This window comes from Vanessa atalanta, chromosome 28 (assembly GCF_905147765.1).
Source record: "Vanessa atalanta chromosome 28, ilVanAtal1.2, whole genome shotgun sequence".
Classification (NCBI taxonomy): Eukaryota; Metazoa; Arthropoda; class Insecta; order Lepidoptera; family Nymphalidae; genus Vanessa; species Vanessa atalanta.
Window position 1 is genome coordinate 4869106 of NC_061898.1, and position 24002 is coordinate 4893107.

A 24002-nucleotide genomic window follows, 5' to 3' on the forward strand; every position below is an offset into this window, starting at 1 on the left:
TAAGGAATGGTTAATATATCTTACAGCGCCATTGTGGTGGTGACCATTTACCATCACGTAAACGTAAAGCTATTGGACATAGTGTCCTCTACAGCGTCACCGGACGGAGGGTAAAAGACGCTGAAATCTCGGCATAGGGCGGCGTCGACGTCGAAAATTTTTCTTTCTTGTTGTTTCTTCAAACTAAAAGATATACATAACACCTTATTGTGCACAAGTGAAGCCGGGACGCGTAACTTGTTCTTCATATAGTTTTCCTTACATAAACCTTTTATATTTATAACAGAGTTATTAGCAAAGTAAAATCAGGCAATTTTTTGTATGCATTAGCATTAGCAGCCTGTAAATTTTCCCACTGCTGGGCTAAAGGCCTCCTCTCCCTTTGAGGAGAAGGTTTGGAGCATATTCCACCACGCTGCTCCAATGCGGGTTGGCGGAATACACATGTGGCAGAATTTCGTTGAAATTAGACACATGCAGGTTTCCTCACGATGTTTTCCTTCACCGCCGAGCACGAGATGAATTATAAACACAAATAAAGCACATGAAAATTCAGTGGTGCCTGCCTGGGTTTGAACCCGAAATCATCGGTTAAGATGCACGCGTTCTAACGACTGGGCCATCTCGGCTCTCAGGCAAATTGCTCATTTATTTCAACATCGCGAAACGTCTATATATGTACGTATACAATTCACGACATTATTCAGCCGTCAATTTTGTTCTTAATGCGACTGAACTACTCGGAATTGAATATATAATTACATTTACGAAAAATGAAAGATCGAATTGACACAAAATACATTCCCCCGGTTCCTCTTACGAGATGTTTTAAAAAAAAAAAAAACATTATTTAAGACGTGGCTGTATGGTGTAATACATACGCCTTATTCGAGAGAAAAAAAAACATCAACTGACAATAAAATCGCTCCCATTAACGATACATAAATGGCGTTTCCGTGCCTCGGACGATAAGAGTGTTTTATTATATTTGACTCCATTCAACAAGGCCTTTTACCAATAAATTCAATTATAAGTTAAAACTGGATCGAGATTTTTTTTTTTAAATATTATACCATCACCATTTATAATAAAAAAAAAAAATTATGACCGTATTGATTTAAAATTGAACAGATATAAAAAAAAAAAACAATTATGTACAAATTTATTATTCCTAAAAAGAAAAAAATAACACTAAGCCAATTCGAGGCTTTCGAGGTTTTATACAATAATATAATTTACAACGATCTTATAGATGAAAGCACGCCTTGGAAATTAAACGACGGATTCCTGGTAGATTCAAAAAATAAATAATGATTGACACAAAAAAATTATACGTGTACAAAAACTATATACATATATATAATATCTCTGCAACGTTTTTTGCGATAATTACACGGACGAAGGATTATGACATTTGACACAGTTCAAGTTTATATGGAGAATTATTGTAATGACACACACATTAGAAATACATCAAAATTATAATGACACATACTGCTATACGTTTGTCAGACACATATATACATACATATATAAAAACATTTATAGTTTAAGTTCAAACCGCCAATGACAACACACGTCCTGTCAAAGTTAAGACGACGCTATTTTTGACATTTCTTTTTTTTTTTAATTGCAAGACATCGTCCGGCTGAGCCTCATTTTCCTGCCATTCGAATCGATATATTTTTAATTTTAGTATTGACCAATGAGCTATCACCATTCTCAGATCTGAGGCGTTTCTTTCCGAACCAGTAGATTTTTTACAATCATTGTAGGTGAAATTTATATTCAATAAGATTGAACAAGACGACCCCTGTAGCACGCGTTACCGGAACTTTCGATGTTAAATTTAAGTGTTGTAAATGAGTAGTTAAGTGTAATAGTGTTGTATTATAAATAAAGATGTATCAAGAACTGTTAGTGCTCAATTAGCAAATCGCATGGAATACTTATAATTTTAATCTAAATTTTATTTCGAATGGACGTAGCTGTTGGCCAGAGTGGCCTCTACAGCGTCACCGGGCGGGTGGGCGAGTCGTGGAAGTCTGTCGGATGTTACGAGCCCACTGAAGGGCTCAGAGTACGCGCGAGCTACGGGCGCCTCCTGTGAGGCCGGACCTCGGCTTAGGACTAGTAGCTACATATTATAAAAAAAAAAAAAACTTATTTATGAAACGAAATTGATGATTAGACGTACAGACATTTCGATATGCGATATCAATAAATGAAATCCGCAGATAGTGAAAACAATTTAAATAATCTACAATTTCGGACAGGCCTTGATATTTTCCAACTGTTGCATTGCTTGCTGCGCAGTGACGTGGCTAGGCGGATGAAGGCTCCGCGCCTACGTCACCGAAGTGAAGGTTTCATAAATACCTATATAGTACCTCTAAACAGCAATACTTAGTATGGTTTTGTTCCGGGTTGAAGGGTGAGTGAGCCAGCGTAACTTCAAACACATAGAACATAACACCATAGATCCCAAGGTTGGTGGCGCAAAGGGTTTTACTATATACGCAAAGGGATGCTCACTATTCCTTACAGTGTTAAAAAGCGCCTATGGTTTTCATGGGTACGCCACTCCGAGGTCCCGGGTTCGAATCCCGGCCGAGTCGATGTAGAAAAAGTTCATTAGTTTTCTATGTTATCTTGGGTCTGGGTGTTTGTGGTACCGTCGTTACTTCTGATTTTCCATAATAAAAGTGCTTTAGCTACTTACATTGGGATTAGAGTAATGTATGTGATGTATCCAATATTTATTTATATTAAAAATAATAAAAGAAAAAAACAAAAACAATCACTAACCCCAGAACATATCACATCAGAAAAACATACCCCAAAAAAACACGATCACAACTTACACTACTTACTTGGTGGTAGGGCTTTGTGCAAGCCCGTCTGGGTAGGTACCACCCACTCATCAGATATTCTACCGCCAAACAGCAGTACTCAGTATTGTTGTGTTCCGGTTTGAAGTGTGAGTGAGCCAGTGTAACTACAGACACAAGGGACATAACATCTTAGTTCCCGAGGTCAATGGCGCATTGGTGATGTAAGGAATGGTTAATATTTCTTGCAGCGCCATTGTCTGTGACTACTTACCATCAGGTGACCTATTTGCTCGTCCGCCTCTCGATATCATAAAAAAAACCAACATTACAACATACATAAGTCATTTTTTTTAATATTTTTTTTTTTAAATATTGGATAACTAGTTAATTTTGTAAGTAGCTAAAGCACTTGTGTTATAGAAATCAGAAGTAACGACGGTATCACAAACACCCAGACCCAAGACAACATAGAAAACTAATGAACTTAAACTTAACTCATGGTTCATTTATTATTGTAATACCACACCAACGCCCCCCCAAACCAGACCCGATAGGCGCTATCGGCTCGCTTTGATCAAACAACGCGAGTACCGACTTCAAAAAAAAATAATCGTATAATCGTATAAATTATTCGACGTATTAAATATCGGTAGTCGTCACAATCGTCGCTGATAAACGGGAGCCCCTGTCTGATCAAGGAATCGATTTTAATTAGCGGACCCACCTCGGCCACGTATCAGTTCATTGATTCCTCATAAACAGTAGATACGATCTTAACGGAACGATACAAAACATGACTTACATCCTGTATTGAAATACTTTTTTAATATTACGAATTTATATAACAAGCTTTCATTGTTACATAAGTAATTGTATTAAACGTGAAAAAGTAAAATATTAATTTATTTACGCTCGTTCGAAACTATATATAAATAGTCTAAAACACAATCTTAGGTATAAGAGAACAAAAGACAAACGAACAACATTTGACAGCAAATATGCCGCGATATCATTGGTACGGGGGCCATTCATTCATTACGTAAGACTATTTTAGCTTGTTTTTGACTCCCTCCCCCACCTATTATAAGAAAAAATATGAATAGGCCGACCCCCCCCCCCCCCTGTTTATTATTTATTACGAAGAATCTAAAGGATAAAATGAATGAATACAAGTTTGGTTTATGTTTCAAAGAATCCATTTTTTTGAAATATTTATTTGTAATTTCAAAGGTACTAATTATATTTATTTTTTGGCGCGCCCGTTGCCATGGAAATGGAAACATTGCTTTATACCTGTACGCATCAGAGCGAACCTCGACAATCAAACCTTTTTCAAATAATTTTAACTTTGCGCATTTTTTTGATCCTACGTAAGAACTATCGAGACTCCTTCCCACTCACCTTGTAAGAAAACATAAGACCCCTCGCCCCCCCCCCCTCCTAAATCGTCTTACGTAATAGACGAATGGCACCTAGAGAGCTTGATTCATCTACGATATTCTCTATGGATTTGCGAAAAAATGGCTATTTGAACGTCGACGAAAATGACATCGGAATTTTGGAAATAAAATTAAAGTGGAAATGAGTAGTTAAGTGCAATAGTGTTGTATTATAAATAAAGATATATTAATCATAAACTCTCAGCAGTGCACAATATAGCCGAGTTATTAGCGAATCGCATGAAATACGTAAATATTTTTTTTTTTGAGCCGAGGTGGCCGAGTTGTTAGAACGCGTGCATCTTAACCGATGGTTTCGGGTTCAAACCCAGGCAAGCACCACTGAATTTTCATGTGCTTAATTTGTGTTTATAATTCATCTCGTGCTCGGCGGTGAAGGAAACCATCGTGAGGAAACCTACATGTGTCTAATTTCAACGAAATTCTGCCACATGTGTATTCCACCAACTCGCATTGGAACAGCGTGGTGGAATATGCTCCAAACCTTCTCCTCAAAGGGAGAGGAGGCCTTTAGCCCAGCAGTGGGAAATTTACAGGCTGCTAATGCTACGTAAATTTTATCGTTTTTCCTACTTCGATTGGAATAGGCAATACAGATTTTCATTTGACACGTACAAGTTTTCTCACGATGTTATTGCAACTATTAAAAAGACGCATCTGAGAAGATCCGGCGACTGAAATAATTCATAAAAACACGAACAAAAATACACATAAATATGACCTCCTCCTGACCTATTCCTCCCAACGAGGTTCTTACCAGCTGTGCTTAGCTCATTGCAATAATATAGCAATATAGTTATTGTGTCTTGTACACAATAATGTGTGCGCTAACACAGGTGCACTCTCATAACTGATGGAACCGCAAATCCGACAGGACTGCAGAATTTATTACATACATACATTACAGCCTGTTAATTTCCCACAGCTCCTCCTTAGCATGCGTGAATCAAGCGAGTAGTCGGGCGACACAACATTAAAACATTAACAGGCCTCCTATCCCTTTGAGGAGAAGGTTTGGAGTACGTGGGTTGGCGGAATTTCGTTGAAACTAGACACGTGCACGTCGTCCTCACGATGTTTTCCTTTACCGCCGAGTTAGATATGAATTAAATGCACGAATTAACGCATATAGCATATTTATACAATCAAGCAGAATAACGCAAGACCAAGAGCTGTACGTGCTCTCTAAGGCACGGGAGTGTGCACACTTTCAGCATCCAGATTCCGGGTTGTTACTGAGAATTCTTCGGCTGAAAAACCCAACAACATATGGATCTACGATCTCATATCGAACCACTAGACTGACACGACATTTACCTAAGATATTACGTCCCTTAAAATAAAACACAATAAAATTAATTTAATAATAATAATAATGAATGCGATTGTTACAATTGACGGATGCCACCCGTTAAGAAAACCTTAATCACATTAATGAACTCAAAAAAAAAACATTTCAACCGATTTAATGTACATAATTAAATACCTAATTAAGTATTTTACATCGTTAAGTGTTCCAACCACTGGGCCATCGCGTCTCGGATTTCACAAAAGCGAAGCCGGTTCCCTCGAGATGCTCCCCCTTACCATCGAGCTTGAGATTCATTATAAATACATATTAAAAACTTGAAATATCCAATCGTATTTCAAGATCACGCGATTGAATTTATTGGGTTTTTCCGACGAGACATCCGTTTCGATTTCCAAATCATCATCTGCCTCGCACGACTGTGTGCACTCTGTGGAACCAGACATCACTAACAAACAAAATTGCGTATACATTCCTTAAGGCCGGTAACGCACCTGCAAGAACTCCCGTGTTGCAGATGTCCAACATGTAAACCTTCTACCATATTGTCATCTATAACATAAGTTAAGCTCCTGAGAAAAAGCTATTTCCAATGAAATCGGATTACCTGACCTTTCAGACAAGATATATTATATTATAAATGTATTTACTTAACATAATATATGTCAAATATTGCCAACGAGTAACTACTTTCTTGGCGGTTCGTCTCGGTAGAATCTACATTCCGAACCGGTGGTAGATTTACTTTATAGTTTTGTAAAACGATTCGAAAGTGCTTGTAAAAGCCTTGAATAAAGTGTATTTTGATTGTTTTTTTTTTTTTGCAGCAAGCCATCTAAAAATGGAGTCTTCAATTTACAATACATATATAATTTTTCTCCAACATATATATGTATATATATAAATAAAATTAATTCTATCTGTTACCTCTTCACTCTTCGACTGCTGAACCGATTTAGATCAAATTCAGTATGGAGATAGTTTTAGTCCCGGGAAATGACATAGGCTTTAACTCAGCCCTCGAGGGTGTAACCGTTTATGAGCTTGAGGTAAAAGCCGTAGATTCAGTTTATATTACATAACATACATTACATTAACAGCCTGTAAATTTCCCACTGCTGGGCTAACGCCTCCTCTCCCTTTTGAGAAGAAGTTATGTAACATATTCCACCACGCTGCTCCAATGCGGGTTGGTGGAATACACATGTGGCAGAATTTCGTTGAAATTAGACACATGCAGGTTTCAATTAAACACAAATTTAGCAGATGAAATCTTAGTGGTGCCTGCCTGGGTTTGAACCCGAAATCATCGGTTAAGATGCATCTCGGCTCTTCATTTCAGTTCAGTTCGTATATAGTATTAACTGTACTCTCATGACTCATTCGAGCAGGCAATATGTTTAAAAATTACAAAGTAATTGACATTTTATTTTATAATCAAAAACGATTCATACTTTCATTCACGTCATACGTAAGAATTGTTTATACGTTATTAAAATTACAAAATAACTCCTGAATCTTGAGCGAAACTAAACCACTCCACTTGCAATACCGATCCGCGTCTCATTAACTTTAATGAGATAAACGAAAAAAAATCATTAAAATTTTGATGTATTAATTTCGCTACGTATGGGATTATCTACTTAAAGTTAACGAGAGCAACTTCGATTATTACTTAATAATAAATAAAAAAAAAAACCACAAATAATAACTTACATTTAATCAAGTAGAGATATTTTTAAACATACACATAATATAGATACGATTTCTTGTGAGTACTTTCGAATCGATATTGCACAAAATTTATATTGAACGTAAGGCGTGGGGTAATCGAACATTGGGGCATGTCAAGCGGAGGAATGAGGACCATGTCGTGAGAACAGTTTTTAGAATGGATGTGGATCGATACAGAGGTAGGGAACGACCAAAAAACGATGGATGGATTGCGTTAAAGACGATATGGTTAGAAAGGATCTTACTCGTGAGACGATGTCCGACAGAGAATCGAACATTGGGGCATGTCAAGCGGAGGAATGAGGATCATGTCGTGAGAAAAGTTTTTAGAATGGATGTGGATCGATACAGAGGTCGAGAACGACCAAAAAAACGATGGATGGATTGCGTTAAAGACGATATGGTTAGAAAGGATCTTACTCGTGAGATGATGTCCGACAGAGAATCGAACATTGGGGCATGTCAAGCGGAGGAATGAGGACCATGTCGTGAGAACAGTTTTTAGAATGGATGTGGATCGATACAGAGGTCGAGAACGACCAAAAAAACGATGGATGGATTGCGTTAATATAGAGGTAGGGGACGACCAAAGAGACAATGGAGGGATTGCGTGAAAGACGATATGGTTAGAAAGAACGTTACTCGTGAGATGACGTCCGACAGAGAAGTATGGAAGAAGAAGACATGCTGCGCCGACCACGAGTAAAATTGGGATAAGGGCAGGAGGATGATATATATTGAACGTAAAGCTGCCACTGCACTGGTTCCAAGGCCCCCATCTTGAGAAGGCCCCGAAGAAGAACCAACCATTTCTTTCACACATTCGTGCTGTTGACTGCTACACATTATATTTTCGAAGTTGGCATATTTGTAAGTAATAACTAACATACTTATCAAAAGGCTAGTGACGATAGTCGATATTCAAAGTTGAAAGCTATAGTATACGTAATAATTGTACATATATATTTCAACTTAAAAATACTAGATGGCGTTATGTCAAATTGTAGACAATTCTAAATCGCGATGGCAAGATTCGCTAATTGTTTGCATATAGCATTTAGAATTTTATTGAATAAATATGGTTACCAGTGGCACCTAATAGTTTTATTAGTAAAACATTAGTAGTGTTGTGAAGCATCCTTAGGGTCGATTGAGCTGGTTGTTCAGCTATAGACGTGCTCTTCATGATAGAAATAGATATACTATAGCCATAAGAATGTACAACCAATCAGATTCCTACGATTTTACGAAAATTACCGCACCGTTTATTTGAAACTATACTCAAGGCCTGGCTATAAACACATTATCTGTACATGGTAGTAAATATCTACCGAAAGGCCCCAAATTCATGAGTGCCCAAGGGCCCCAGCACAGCTTGAGACGGATCTGGTAATCTCTAAGAAAAAGATCAAAAACTAAAACACTGGTGGGATAGAAAACTACATTCCTGGGGCATTCTTTATTATAGTTACACTGGCTCACTGACTCTTCAAACTGGTACACAACAATAATAAGTTTTGCTGCTTCGCGGTATTTGATGAGTGAGTGGTACATACCCTGACGGACTTGCAGAAAGCCCCACCGTGAATACAAGGGTATACTATATTTTAATAAGTAAAGTTACCACCAGTTCGGGATGTAGATTCCATTGAATGGTACCGGCAAGGAATTCGGTAGAAACTACAGTTAGTGATCGCTTAACTTTTGAACTGATCAATTAAGGCCATCTTAGAGGCTCGACTAATTAAATTTAACTACCACCGCCCACGGACATGCAACACCATTTAAACCATACATTACAATACATTTTACATTAGCAGCCTATAAATTTCCCACTGCTGGGCTAAGATCTCCTCTCCCTTTGAGGATATTTCACCACGCTGCTCCAATGCGGATTGGTGGAATACACATGTGGCAGAATTTCGTTGAAATTAGACACCTGCAGGTTTCCTCACGATGTTTCACCTTCACCGCCGTGCACGAGATGAATTATAAGCACAAATTAAGTACATGAAAATTCAGGGGTGCCTGCCTGGGCTTGAACCCGAAATCATCGATTCACTGGGCCATCTCGGCTCTCGGCAAAGCATAAGTAGGCACTTTCCTTAAATACTCTCAAAGGATCCTATGTCAAAGGTTCGGAGAAACCGATATAACTTGGAAACCAGGATCGAACCTGCGACATTACCATCCCTAGGTTGCAAAACATTAGAGGTTCCATCGCGATAAATATGTCCTCCTATATTAAAATCTCGACGGCTACCGTTACGCAGAAGGAAATAAAAAAGAAAAAAGAAACGCATCAGACGTTCTGTAATTGGCGATATCATGACTGAACGACACCTTTGTGTGTCAATCATGACAGACTCTTAACACCGAAACCATTATTTGTCGGCTTATTCGGCGAATTTCGTCGGTCACATTAAATCAACTCGAATAAAGACGTCTCGTCACGGCTGATGTTTTTTGATTTTTGAATCGTAAACAGTCATGAATATTTGGACACAATTTTTTTGTTCCCGGGTCAATATAATACATATATAATTTTATGGGTATCTTTAGAGTAACATATTTAAATTCCGACATCTACTAGGAGAGCTTCGTGCAAGCCCAGGATACCAGCCATGCAGGTATGACTTCCAAGCAGTATATATTACATACATATATAATTGTATTTAGCTAACATGACTGTATTTTTATGAGCCGTGATGGCCTAGTGAATAAAACTGGTACATATATCATAACCGCTGAATTTCATGAGCTTAATTTGTGTTTATAATTTATCTCGTGCTCGGCGGTGAAGGAAAACATCGTGAGGAAACCTGCATGTGTCTAATTTCAACGAATTTGTGCCACATGTGAATCCACCAACCCGCATTGGAGCAGCGTGGAGGAATATACTCCTCACCTTCACCTCAAATGGAGAGGAGATCGTAGTCCAGCAGTGGGAAATTTACAGAATTGATTAATTTTATTAATTTTGAAATTACACTCATTAACCGTTCCCCTTACAAACCAAAGCCATGCGATGTACTTAGTAGTTATTACGCGGTAAAAACACAAAGACAGTATCAGACGGACGCTCACGTGTGACACGACACGTCTGAAGCTACATTAAAAACTTAACGCTTTATACGAAACATTCGTGAGTCACTATATGTATCAACGCAACGGTCCTATATGTTTATGCACCGCCGCTAACGAGCAAAGATAAATTAAGGTACGTTGCACATCAAAGAAGCCGCGCGATATCGCGACGCGTCGCATTTTAGTGCCAAAAGAAATTAACATTTTAAAATCAATTCGGTATCACTTGAGTTTACATTGGATTGAATATGCATTTTCAATTAACGCGTCGTGAGAATCTCGTTGCTGTCCTAATTGATTTCGTTAACGTTACGTTATTCCAACCACAAGAGCGAAGACAAACAAACAACTTTGACCTTGAATCGACGCGGTATCATTGGTCGATGCTTGAATCTATGATATTCGTTATGGATTCGATGAATAATGCGTTTTGAATATCGGTAGAGTTGGTTTTGGAACTTTTGAAGTAAAATTTAATTGGATATAAGTAGTTAGGTGTAATAGTGTTGTATTGTGGCCCAGTGGTTAGAACGCGTTTATCTTAACCGATGATTTCGGGTTCAAACTCAGGCGGGCACCACTGAATTTTCAAGTGCTTAATTTGTGTTTATAATTCATTTCGTGCTCGGCTGTGAACGAAACACCGTGAGGAAACCTGCATGTACCTAATTTCAACGAAATTCTGCCACATGTGTATTCCACCAACCCGCATTGGAGCAGCGTGGTGGAACATGCTTCAAACCTTCTCCTCAAAGGGAGAGGAGGCCTTATCCCAGCAGTGGGAAATTTACAGGCTGCTAATGTAATTAAGAACTTTTTGTAGTGCACGATATAGCGCTATTAGCAAATATGTAAATTTACAAATCTATTTTATTTTATACTTTATTGTACACCACTCAGAGTCAATAAATGTTCATTTTTACTCCATCGATTGCAAATATATTCAAATACAGACTTCAAATTGTGTAGGCAGTTAAGCGATACTATGCGTTTAGTGTGTATCGTCCCTAACGCATCGACGTTCACAAAACATCGAAATTCCGTTCCACTTAACAGCACAAAGCATTCCTTTCACAAGGGCTAAATAAACCACATTTCAAAATTACAACGCCATCTGTGTAACGCTACGCGAACTACATCGTGTACGTTTTACGAAACGAACTATTGTTGATACATTGCGGCCAACAGATGGCGCTTTTTATAAAATTCAAGTAATTCATTTTCGAAATCGTAATTTGTAAATTACGTAATAGGCATTTTAATTATTGTGTTAAATATTTAACGTAATATACGTTTGATTTCAATGAAATTTATTAAAAGTCAGTAGGGCTTACATCAGATCTGATTTTTCCGGGACAAGATTCGATTCTTATTGATTGAACTTTAAAAAAAAAACTTTTGCAAATTATTTATATTTTAAAAGTGATTTAAAATTTAAATCGAATACATATTTCACCGTAAATTTGTATTATTATTTTTGAACGGTGACTAACCTCACAATTAAACGTGTACAATATCAATATTTTCGGTTATGTTAGAGTTTTTATTATCCAAGTGAAATTCACATCGATAGATTATAATCTACTAAGAAATGATAAGTTGAATTTTAAGCAATATGAGACGGATCACGAAATTCGACAAATGACAGTCTCACGAGATAGATTTTAAAATCTGACACAGTACTACAAGCACAAGGGAGATATCATCTTAGCTACAAATGTTGGTGGGGTATTAGTGTGGTTTAAGATTTATTATTATTTATAATTTCATACAGCATCAATGTCTTTGGGCGGTGGTGACCACTTACCTATACATGGTGGTAGGGCTTTGTGCAAGCCCGTCTGGGTAGGTACCACCCACTCATCAGATATTCCACCGTTAAACAGAAGTACTCAGTATTGTTGTGTTCCGGTTTGAAGTGTAAGTGAGCAATCTTAGTTCCCAAGGTTGTCGGCGCATTGGTGTAAGGAATGGTTAATATTTCTTACAGCGCCATTGTCTATGGACGGTGATGACTTAAAATCAGATGGTCCATTTGCTAGTCCATGTACCGATACAATAAAAAAATACTATTTACAAACTAACCTTAACATCTATTTCAACACTTTACGACATTACACTCGACATATTAAATAATCAATTGTTATGACGTTTATAGGCGTTAACTGACCCAGTGAGTGTTAACTGTTATACAGCAATCGGAATACACGCAATGTTTACCATAAAGACTTAGTTAGCCAACATAAGGCGAGTTGCTGAACAATTTATGACGTCAAAGTGCTATGTCGTTAAAATTTATCATCTTGTATTTATTAGTGTGTCAAAACCAAGCATTATAATTGTAATGTATAGTGTTCTAATGAACACTTCTATTACTTTATTGACATACTCCTCAATAAAAATGGCGGACAATAATAACTGCTGGTACGTCTCGGAATCTACTTTCCGAACCGGTGGTAGCTTTACGATAAGTTCAACACTGTAACAAGACGATTCAAAAGTGCTTTTATGAGCCTACTTGCATAAAATTTGTTTTTTGTTATAACGTCTTTGTCTCAGATTTTTTTCTAACGAAACTAATGGACGGGCAAATGTGCTATCTGACGATAATGATAACCGCCAAATAAACACCCAAATAAACAAGCAGTGGTTTCACAGCACTAGTGCTGTAAAAAATATTCATCATTCCTTACTGCAGTACCAATAACCGTAACACTACCGATTTTGAAAAATAAGATGTTTACTTTAATAAAGATCATTTGGCTTTTTTATAGGCTGCGTTAGTCAAAAGATGATAGATTCAATCGTATTTTTGCGTACGTATTACGTAACTATAATAAAATATTTAGAGTATTTTTTATTATGTAGATTAGAGACTGATAAATATAATACTTGGTTTAAACATAGTTATAATAAGAAAAAGTTAAATTTTATATCACTGTGACGCATATCATTGTGACGTCATAAGTAAGTCAGATATTTACGTCGGCCACCTTAAAGTCTATTTGATAAACGCAATCGTTTATTGTATTAACTACACACAACTATTTGAGTGAGCCAGTGTAATCACAGGCAAAAGGAACATAACATCTTAGTTCTCAAGGTTGGTGGCGCATAGGTGATGTAAGGAATGGTTAATATTTCTTACACCGCCTTTGTCTGTGGGCGGTGGTGACCACTTACCATCAGGTGGCCCATATGCTCGTCCGCCAACCAATGCCATACAAAACCCCCCCTTAAACATTCCACTTAATAACCCATTGTCCTAGTAAAACATCACACCACGGTCACCCTACAGCATATTAAAAATTAAATTAAAAAAAACAAGTCAAATCTAGACTTTTAAATACCTCAAGACGAAGGTATTCGTTAAATTTGTTTCTCACAAATCCGGATATAATAATTAAAAGTAGTTTTCGAGTTATTTTTGAAATGTAGGAATTGCGTAATTTTCGAGGTCACGTGAATTGCAACCTCGTCCGGTAGACGCATATTGTGCCTTATTACGTATCGGATAGGTGTCAAAATCGTTCGTGTTTCACTGACCTTCGTTATGGATTGATTTCTCTTATATTGACTTTAATTTTAAGTATTTGGAAGGGTCGAGATGACAGAGTGGTTAAGACGCGCAAATCTTGAACGACGATTCTGGGTTCGTTTCATTTGGTTCATTTGTGGTTATATGTTTTATTTGTTTATATATTATTGTATATATATATTTATATATATAATTTGCTAGTCCGCCTACCTGCTTAAGGTAGGCGGACTAGCAAATTAGCTACACGTCATTGACAATGTAAGATATTAACCATCCCTTACATCCTCTTAACACCCCCTCTTTGGTTTGTAGTTACCGTTCAAACACCACAACCATAAGTATTACTGTTTAGCTGTAGAAAATATTATGAGTGGTACCTATAGCCTATTTCAATGGTAGAAGGAAAAAAGATAAACAAGCCTTAGATTTACGTACTTCATGCGTGTGCTAATAACTCAGCTACATATATCGTGCACTACTATGAGTTTATGATTAATATATCTTTACTTATAATACAACACTATAACACTTAACTACTCATATCCAGTTTAATTTTACTTCCAAAATTCCTATAACAGTTTCGTCGACGTTCTAAACGCCATTTTTTCGTAAATCCACAGTGAATATCATAGATTAATCGAGCTCTCGACCAATGATATCGCGTCAATTTGCTGTCAAATGTTGTTTATTTGACTTTTTTCCTATCATAGTTGGAATAGAGTATATCCAGACTGGCTTGCACAATGCCCTGCACCTAACCTCCTCTAAAGACTTCATCTATGCTACATACACCAGTCAATACTTAACATACCTTTAACATATATATACAATGACTATGTTTATCTACTAATAGATGCGTATCATAGTAGAGACATGACGACAATTTTTCTTCTCTGCTTTTCAATCTTAAAGTTGTACCTAGACCGCACACGTTTGGAGCCGGGTATATAGAACCTATATACAATATAGCACACTCCAAAAATCATACATAACATAGTATTATAATACATATATAAAATAATAACTTATTTATTTTCATGCTAATTTTAAATACCTACATAAATTATACTACAGTCGGTAATCCAGCCGATAAACACATTGTTTATATAACCCCCCCCCCCATTTTCACTTTAACACAAACATTTAAACTGTAAATCGGTTTAATCTAAAAATCATATCAAACCTGTATACATGTAAATATATATTTAAAAAAAAAAAAACAGTAATTAAAAAGCTACGATTGAGATAAAAAAAAAAAAAAATTCACAAACCAAATTGAATGCTTGTAGCGATAATATTTATCTTTATATCGTTTTTCATGTAAAAGATATAAAGTCTTGCATTTTATGTTTTTTTTTTTTTTTAATTTTTAAATAAGGTTTAGGTATATCCGTTCCCACGAAAGGCTTTATTCTGATAACGTCATTTATATATACATACATATATTACTTCGTGTCTGTACGATGACCGCGATCTAACTTGAACGAATATATCGCCAATCACTATGCATATATATACACAGATACACATACACATATATACAGAGCACAATTAAAAAAAAAAAGAAAAATATTATTATGATACCAAAACAAAACAAAATTTAAATCTGTAACAAAATAAACACCGTAAAATAAAATAAGGCGTGAAGTTGTCTATTTCGAGCGACGTGACATTTAATCGGCGATTCGCGAGCAACTTCATCGCGTACCATCATGTCACTGATAACGCATCAAAAGAAGTATAACTTCAAGAACATTAGATGTACGTATTAAATGCGATTTGCTAATAACTCAGCTATATTGTGCACAACAGACAGTTCGTGATTAATATATCTTCATTTATAATACAACACTTTTACGACTCAACTAACTTCACTTCAACAAACAACGCAACAACTTTGCCTTTGTAAATCTTTTTTTTTATGGCATTGGTTGGCCGACGAACATATGGGTCACCTGCCACCACCGCCCATAGACAAAGGCGCTGTAAGAAATATCAACCATTCCTTACATCACCTATGCGCCACCAACCTTGGGAACTAAGATGTTATGTCCCTTGTGCTCGTGATTACACTGGCTCACTCACCCTTCTTACCGGAACACAACAATACGGAGTACTGTTATTTGGCAGTAGAATATCTGATGAGTGGGTGGTTCCTACCCAGACGGGCTTGCACAAAGCCCTACCACCAAGTAAAAATCGATACAAAACGCCATTTTCTCACAAATCCATAATGGTAATCATAGATTCAAGCTCTCGACCAATGGCATCGCGTCAATTCAAGGACAATTGTTTATTTAGATTTACACCTCACATGTATATGTATGATCTAGCAACCCCAGATATAGTAAATATGGTTGCCAGATCGATACCCTAAGATATCTAATTCAAGCACCTACATACTTTATAACTTAGTGAAGTGCGATTTAATGTTAAGTACATGATACTTTTTTAATCAAATAAGTAGGCATGCGGCCATATAAGCCACCTAAACGGTAAGTGGTCATCACCAATTAACATTGGCGCCGTTCTCATTCCCTACCTGTATACTTCTTAATCTACAAGAAAAACACAACGAAAAAGAAAAGAAAATTAAAAAAAGAGATTTGGTAAGCAATGGTGGTAAGTGTGTCCTAAATAGGTGTACCATTCAGCTTCCAAGTTGGATTCCAAAAACCCAAAGCTGATTTTCAACGGTACCCTATGTACTTATGACATGTGATGGGTGGAAAGTACCTAGGTTGGCTTGCACAGAGCCCCATCACTCTATCACAGTAAAACAGACAAATTTGCTGGTTGTGTCGTGATGAGTGAGAAAGAAAAACAAAAAACCTGTCAACAAAGTCCTTGTCACTTTATCCCTGTCTTTATTTATAGAATACTCATCTCACGAAAGACAAAGTAAGCCAGTGTAATTATTCTCAAACAGGACAAAGCATTTACTATGAAAAAACCTACAATAAAAACAAATAGATTTCTAGGATAATATTTTTTTTATATACTAAAAGCTGATCCGTCCTGTCCCGTTAACCAGTGGAGGTCAATTGCCTCCCCATAAAAATATTCCCATTCGATGCTAACACTATCACACAACATCCAATCGCCGACGATATAAAAAAACTTTATTTACAAAAATACAGTAACCCCCACCTAAAAGGCCCCTCGCCAATCGGGGCCTGAATTAAAAAACGGTTCACAGTTATAAATACAAGATCATTATACTCTTATTCTGAGCTTTTAATTAATTTAATTAAATTGACAACATATTACATATTTTTATATCGGACGATAAAAATAAACGGCGTACTTAAAATAAATTCAGACATTTTTTTTCTCTGACCACGGACAGGATGCTGCAGTTTCCATTTAGCGTGCAATAAACCATGTTGATATTAAGACAATGATTGATATGGTCCAGCGATTAAAACACTTCATCTTAACCCACGACTTTCGAGTTCAAACTCAGACGAGTATCATAGTTTTGATATAACTTTTTCGTGTGACTGCCTCGTCCGTCTAGTGGCTAGATAAACGGCCACAGATCCTGAGTTTCTGGGTATGTAGTATTTAGGTTCGTCTGTCATATGTATGTCAACAACACGGAGTCTGGATGGGGGAAGTGTGTACGATCCCGTGCCCCGAAAAGCAAGTTAAGCCGTTGGTCCTGCGCCTGAAGTCTTTCCGGCCATGTTGGATTTGCCGTCCCATCGGATTATGAGAGTGACGGAATAGAGACAGGTGTGTTTGTGCACATTCCTGTGCACTATGATATGGTCATCATTACATTTACATTAACAGCCTGTAAATTTCCCAATGCTGGGCTAAGGCCTCCTCACTCTTTGAGAAGATTTGGAGTATATTCCACCACGCTGCTCCAATGCGGGTTGGCGGAATACAAATGTGGCAGAATTTCGTTGAAATTAAACACATGCAAGTTTCCTCACGATGTTTTCCTTCACCGCCGAGCACGAGATGAATTATAAACACAAATGAAGCACATGAAAATTCAGCGGTGCTTGCTTGGGTTTGAACCCGCAGTCATCGGTTTAGATGCACGCGTTCTAGCCACTGGGCTATCTCGGCTAATAATATGGTCAATGCGACCGAGATCGATCAGACATCATCATCATAATCGCCCGTCTGAAGATAATTAGCCAAATTTTTATCCAAAAAAATCAACTAAAACAATATGAAAGTTCAATAACAATCGGTTCAGTAATATTCGCGTGAACAGACCAACAAATTATAACTGTATAAATATTAGTATTACGATTCAAATTCGATAAAAGCTAAACTGAAAAATGGGCAATACATTATACATTCCCCTATATTCTAGTTAAATAATATGAATCTATATATATATATAAGCGAAATACCGCTTATAGGGTGTAGACATCCGCTAAGATTTTACGAAACTTTTTTTTTTTTAGATATTGGACAACATCACTCTGATCCCAATGTAAGTAGCTAAAGCACATGCGTTATGGAAAATCAGAAGTAACGACGGTACCGCAAACACCCAGACCCGAGACAACATAGAAAACTAATGAACTTTTTCTACATCGACTCGGCCTGAAATCGAACCCGGGACCTCGGAGTGGCGTACCCATGAAAACCGGTGTACACAACTCGACCACGGAGGTCGTCATTCAACATTTTATATATTTACGAAATTTATACGATATTTTACGAAACTGATTTAATGAAACTCCACCCCTAAGACGGGGGATTGAAGTGTGTGTTTTAAAATTTTCGATAGAGCCGCAGGTTCTAGTTCATTGTAAAGTTATAGTAATCTCGAAATTAATCTCTCGATTAAATGGACACAGTACACGCGACGCCAACGACCCACCGGCCACATCCCACGCGTAAACAGCACAACTCACTTTCAGTAACCTTGGCACTCATCTCAAATAACTGGATCCAAAAGTAAGGGGTGCATTTATTTTTGGTACTCAAGGAAAACGACAAAAGTACTCCATTACGAATTTATTTTTAGACCTTTTATTTTACTACTATTATAGAGAGTTAAAATTTGTTTGTTTGTATGTACGGAGGTGATCTCCGTAACAATTGATCCAATTCAAGATTTTTTTTACACTGTTAGAAAACTACATTAAGCCCGAGTGCTTTCTTTAAAAAGCTAAAGGATATTACAACACTAATGACTTTTTAGTTGACTGCACACCTTGGGAATGAAATGATCGCCTCCAGGCTGTTTCAAATAACTAAAATATAATTATCATTGTACATGGAAAATGGATAAAAAAAAATATATATATATCCCGCTGAGTTTCTTTCGCCGGTCCTTCTCAGGTCTGAGGTGCTAAATTCCGAACCGGTGGTAGATTTTTGACTATCAATAAGCAAGTGTAAACACTTCTATATTGAATAAAGATTTTTGACTTTGACTATTTATATACAGTCTGGTATTTATATAAAGTTAAAGTGAAGCGTCAATGGCGCAACACTATTACACTTAACTACTTATATCCAATTAAATTTTACTTCAAAAGATCCAAAAACAACTTCACCGTCATTCAGAACCCCCATGTTTTCGCGAGTCCCTAACGAATATCATAGATTATTCAAGCTCTCGACCAATGACAACGCGTCAATTCAAGGTCAAAGTTGTTCGTTTGTCTCTCCTCTTGTGAATGGAATACACTATACGTACCCCCTGAACAATTAGTTATCCTCTTTAGAAAAACACCGTTAACGATATCCGTCAGGACATCAATGAGATTATCTCGACGTGTTTATTGAATAGGGATAATTCTACTATAGCAACTTAATCGTTCAGCCGAGTAACTATTCTACAAACACTTCGGTCAGTTGGGTTGGAATATAATCGGGATCGTATCGTAACCGATATAAAGTGGAATTGATCCTCAGATACGATTTAGCTGAGGTCATCCTCCTCCTCCTCTTGCTCTTATCCCAATTTTATTTGGGGTTGTCGCATCATGTCTTCTTCTTCCATACTTCTCTGTCTGACGTCATCTCACAAGTACCATTCTTTCCAGCCAAATCGTCTTTCACAGACTCCACCCATCGTTTCTTTCGTCGTCCCCTTCCTCTATATCAATCCACGTCCATGCTCAAGACCTTCCTCACAACACGGTCCTCATTCCTCCGCATAAAATGCCCATACCATAAAAGCCGGTTTCCACATAGTCTCTCGGTTACCGGTGCCACTTTCAAACTTACTCTTATGTACTCATTCCTTACTCTATATATTCGCGTAACACCACACATTCCTCTCGAAATTCTCATCTCCGCTACATGCAGTTCACTTTCAGTCATCCCTTTATGTATCGTAACATAAGTTACAGTAGAACTCCGATTAACCGAATTGATAATTATCCGAATCGGTCCTAATAGTAATATAAAAAAAATAAACCAAGTAATTTTTGTTGTTGTTTTGTTTTTTTGATATACTTCAACAGTTCTGGTTGTAGAACTGAGAGTCTATGTCCGATTTTCGATGGTCCGAATCGACCCCAGTCAGAATGAATTCGGATAATCGGCGTTCGACTGCAGTAGAATTTACCCCTGGTATATTTAATCCAATTTAAACTCGCATCGCACATCTGTAATATTCACGTCGTCAATGTATACGTATATGCCATATTTAAGGCAGTTAGCCTCACAATTTCACGTCGAATTCGATTACATATCATTTATGACCGAGTTATTGTAACAAATTGTTACTTGGAAATACGCGAAATGATTATCGGCGGCTTTCGCTCGACTTATTTGTTGCGAGGTGAGTTTTTTGTGGTCGATACGTTTTCGAAACGAATTAAGATAGTATTTAACCATGGTCACGATATAGCTTTCAGATTTTCAACTATAAAGAACCACACCATGATCTACGACAAAGTGCCGAGAGGCTTTACTTGGTGGTAAGGTTTTGTGCCCGACTAGGTACCACTCGCTCACCATCTATCGTTCCGCCAAGCAAAACTTAGTATTGTTAAAACATTTAGAAGACATTAATCCATCATGTGGCGATACTAATGAGCAATGTGACCAGCACTTTTTTTTCCTCGCTGGACAATCGCGTTACGCATTCCCAAATGAGTTGGAAAGGGGGGGGGGGGGTGTGAAATTAGGGCTCTCCGGTGTCCAAGAGACCTATCACGCCCTATTACACCGGAATACCCACAAAAAAGTAACCATACTACAAAGGTGTGACCGCAGCACATTCGACGAATTAAATTAAATAACTTCGTAAAAATTCTTTTTAGCACTCTGATAGAAAGTACGAATACATTCTTAAAATATAAACCGATATTGGTGTGGTCGAACGAGTTGAAGAGATAAAGGGCGAACAGGAGTCATTTAAGGTTGACGCTTTACTAAATGATCATGGCGACAGAGTGTCTGACAGGTTATACTGACTAGATAATTGATCTTGAGGTCAGATTTTCCTCATCAGATCATTCCTGTGTCGAAAACCACGTAAACCCGTTTTTTTTTTAAATACTAATATTCCTATTTACCCTCTAATTAGCTTTAAGGTTTTGCTAGGAGTGGAGATGAAAGCAGCCCAAGGGGTCAGGTTCGAACCTGCCCTTAAGCCATTGCGATATTGACGGTTTGAACCTGCACTAGTTTTTTTCGAGTCGTGTTGAATTTGCCGTCTCATCGGCTTATTATACCGAGAGAATAGACTGTGCATCAGTGTTTGCACACCCACGCACACACACGAACATCTGTATAACAAATCTCTCCTGTAAATTAGTCTAGACTTGAGAATATCTCCCAAATTCAATCAGAAGTATTGAAAGGCGGCACATCAATTGGCGCAGCTTAATCGTCAACGTCAGCCGCAACCACAGGGTACCCACCACTGGAAATCAGTATTCAGTGTCAGTTAACCCGACTTATACAGACGGTGTCACTTTTTTAGGGCATACCAACGTTGCAGACGTCAAATCCAATTTGTTAATGCTTCGTTTTAATTGAATTTATTCGCTTCATTTACGAAAACACGAGAACGTCTGTTCGTCTCCTTGTCGGCTTTCAATTAGATAACAAAGGGGGGGAAGGGGTCTGATATGGCATATATTTGCATTAACTTCAGTCGAAAAAATGTGTAATACAACGTCAACTTTTTTTTTTTGGAACGATGTCCTTTTACTGGGTTTCTTACACCTATTTAAAAAATAACACAATCGAATCAAGAAGCCTCCGTGTCTTGAAATCGACTAACAAAGCGAGTCCTCAATCTAGTTACTGACAGTTACTTACGGATCTAATCAGTCACGAAGGCGCACCCCTCTTCCTGACCTATCTTTGCTTATACTAGTTTGTCGCCCGCGAAACAAAATAATGAACATTATTTAAATGAAATTTTGTAATGTCAAATAGTATAATGTCTATCTAATGTTTTTGATTTTTTTTTCTTATACAGTCGTAGGACCTCTCCCTATACGGCCAGTAACTTTTTCCGCTCTGTAAAATTGATTATATTTGTTAGTAAATCGCAATCAAGAATCCTCTTTAATTTTCTGCACATCTACGGCTGGAGCTCTTCAAAATGAGACCATAGCCGACTTTTTATGTGCAGCATACATAATCACCGGTACAAAAAACGTCTTACGCTATTAATATATAAGATATTATAGCTCACGAAACGCTTCATAGCGTCAAACGTCCACAGGACAAGCGCCCCGAGACATTATCAGTCGCGTGTGAAAATTCGCGCTCGAATATTATTTCCATAAATTTCGAAAAATGCGTGCGTCCGTCACTCGAGTGAAAAGGTTTAATTGATAAAGTCATATGTTTCTTTAGTTAAGTAGAATATTTAATTAAATTGGTTTATGTGAATTTAAATTCAATATCGAAAGTCACGTCACCAGAATCGCATCGCATGTAATTCTGTACTTTCAAATCTTTAATTTTTTTAAAGGTTAAATATTACGTTTGATAAGTGGCTAAGTGTTCTTTATAGCTGGATTAGTCGTCTTCAAAATTCGCGAGGCAACCTGCATTTGCCGGATGAATTTTTGCCATATTTAATGTGACGAAAAAATCACCAACGCTATAGACATTAGCACTAAGAAATTCGACACAGATAATTATGACTGTGTGAGCAAGTCTGGATAGGTACCCACCCCCACTCAACCGATATTCTACCGCCAAACATCTAAATTCAGTATTGTTATGTTCCAGTTTAAAGTGACTGAGTCGGTGTCTCTACAGGTACAAGGTAAATAACATTTAAGTTGACAAGGTTAATCATTCTTACAGTCATTGTTTATGAGCGGTAGAGACCACCATCATCTGATCGCCTATTTGCTGGTTCGTCGTCGTATATCATAAAAAAGAACTTCAACGAGCGACGGGCGAAGCAATTCACGAGAGGGTTACAGAGTAGCCACGAGTAGAGTACCACACAAAACACTCACATAACCACCTGTACCAGCTTCTTGATGGAATCTTTCCATTTAACATTGAGAGCCGAGATTACCCAGTGGTTAGAACGCGTGCATCTTAACCGATGATTTCGCGTTCAAACCCAGGCAGGCACCACTGAATTTTCATGTGCTTAATTTGTGTTTATAATTCATCTCGTGCTCGGCGCTGAAGAAAAACATCTTTAGGAAACTTGCATGTGTCTAATTTCAACGAAATTCTGCCACATGTGTATTCCAACAACCCGCATCGGAGCAGCGTGGTGGAATTAGCTCCAAAACAAAACAAAAAAAAAAAAATCTTTCGAATAAACGCAAACTTTCGCGGGCGACGCACTAGTATAAAAAATATTTTTTTTATTAATTAATCGCACACGTGTAAAGCCAGGGTTGATAATAGTTAACATAATCAAATAGTTCAAAATAACGCTATCGTCGTTACGGAAATCCGCGAGTAAAAAAAAAAAAAACAAGGAACTCGTACAGTTGCTCTTTGTATATAAAGCAGATTCACATTTATTGTTCTTGAAATCATCTAATAAATAATTAAACTTTCAAATTAATTGTAAATATTCAAACATTTATACAAAAAAAAAAACCACGAGATCTCAG

The 24002-nt window shown here is 37.3% G+C and overlaps 1 protein-coding gene across 3 annotated transcripts in view; it reads right to left on the reverse strand.

Annotated features, from left to right (window-relative positions):
• Positions 1-24002, reverse strand: part of LOC125074876 — a 114220-nt gene that overhangs the window by 42675 nt on the left and 47543 nt on the right. The window lies entirely within an intron of this gene.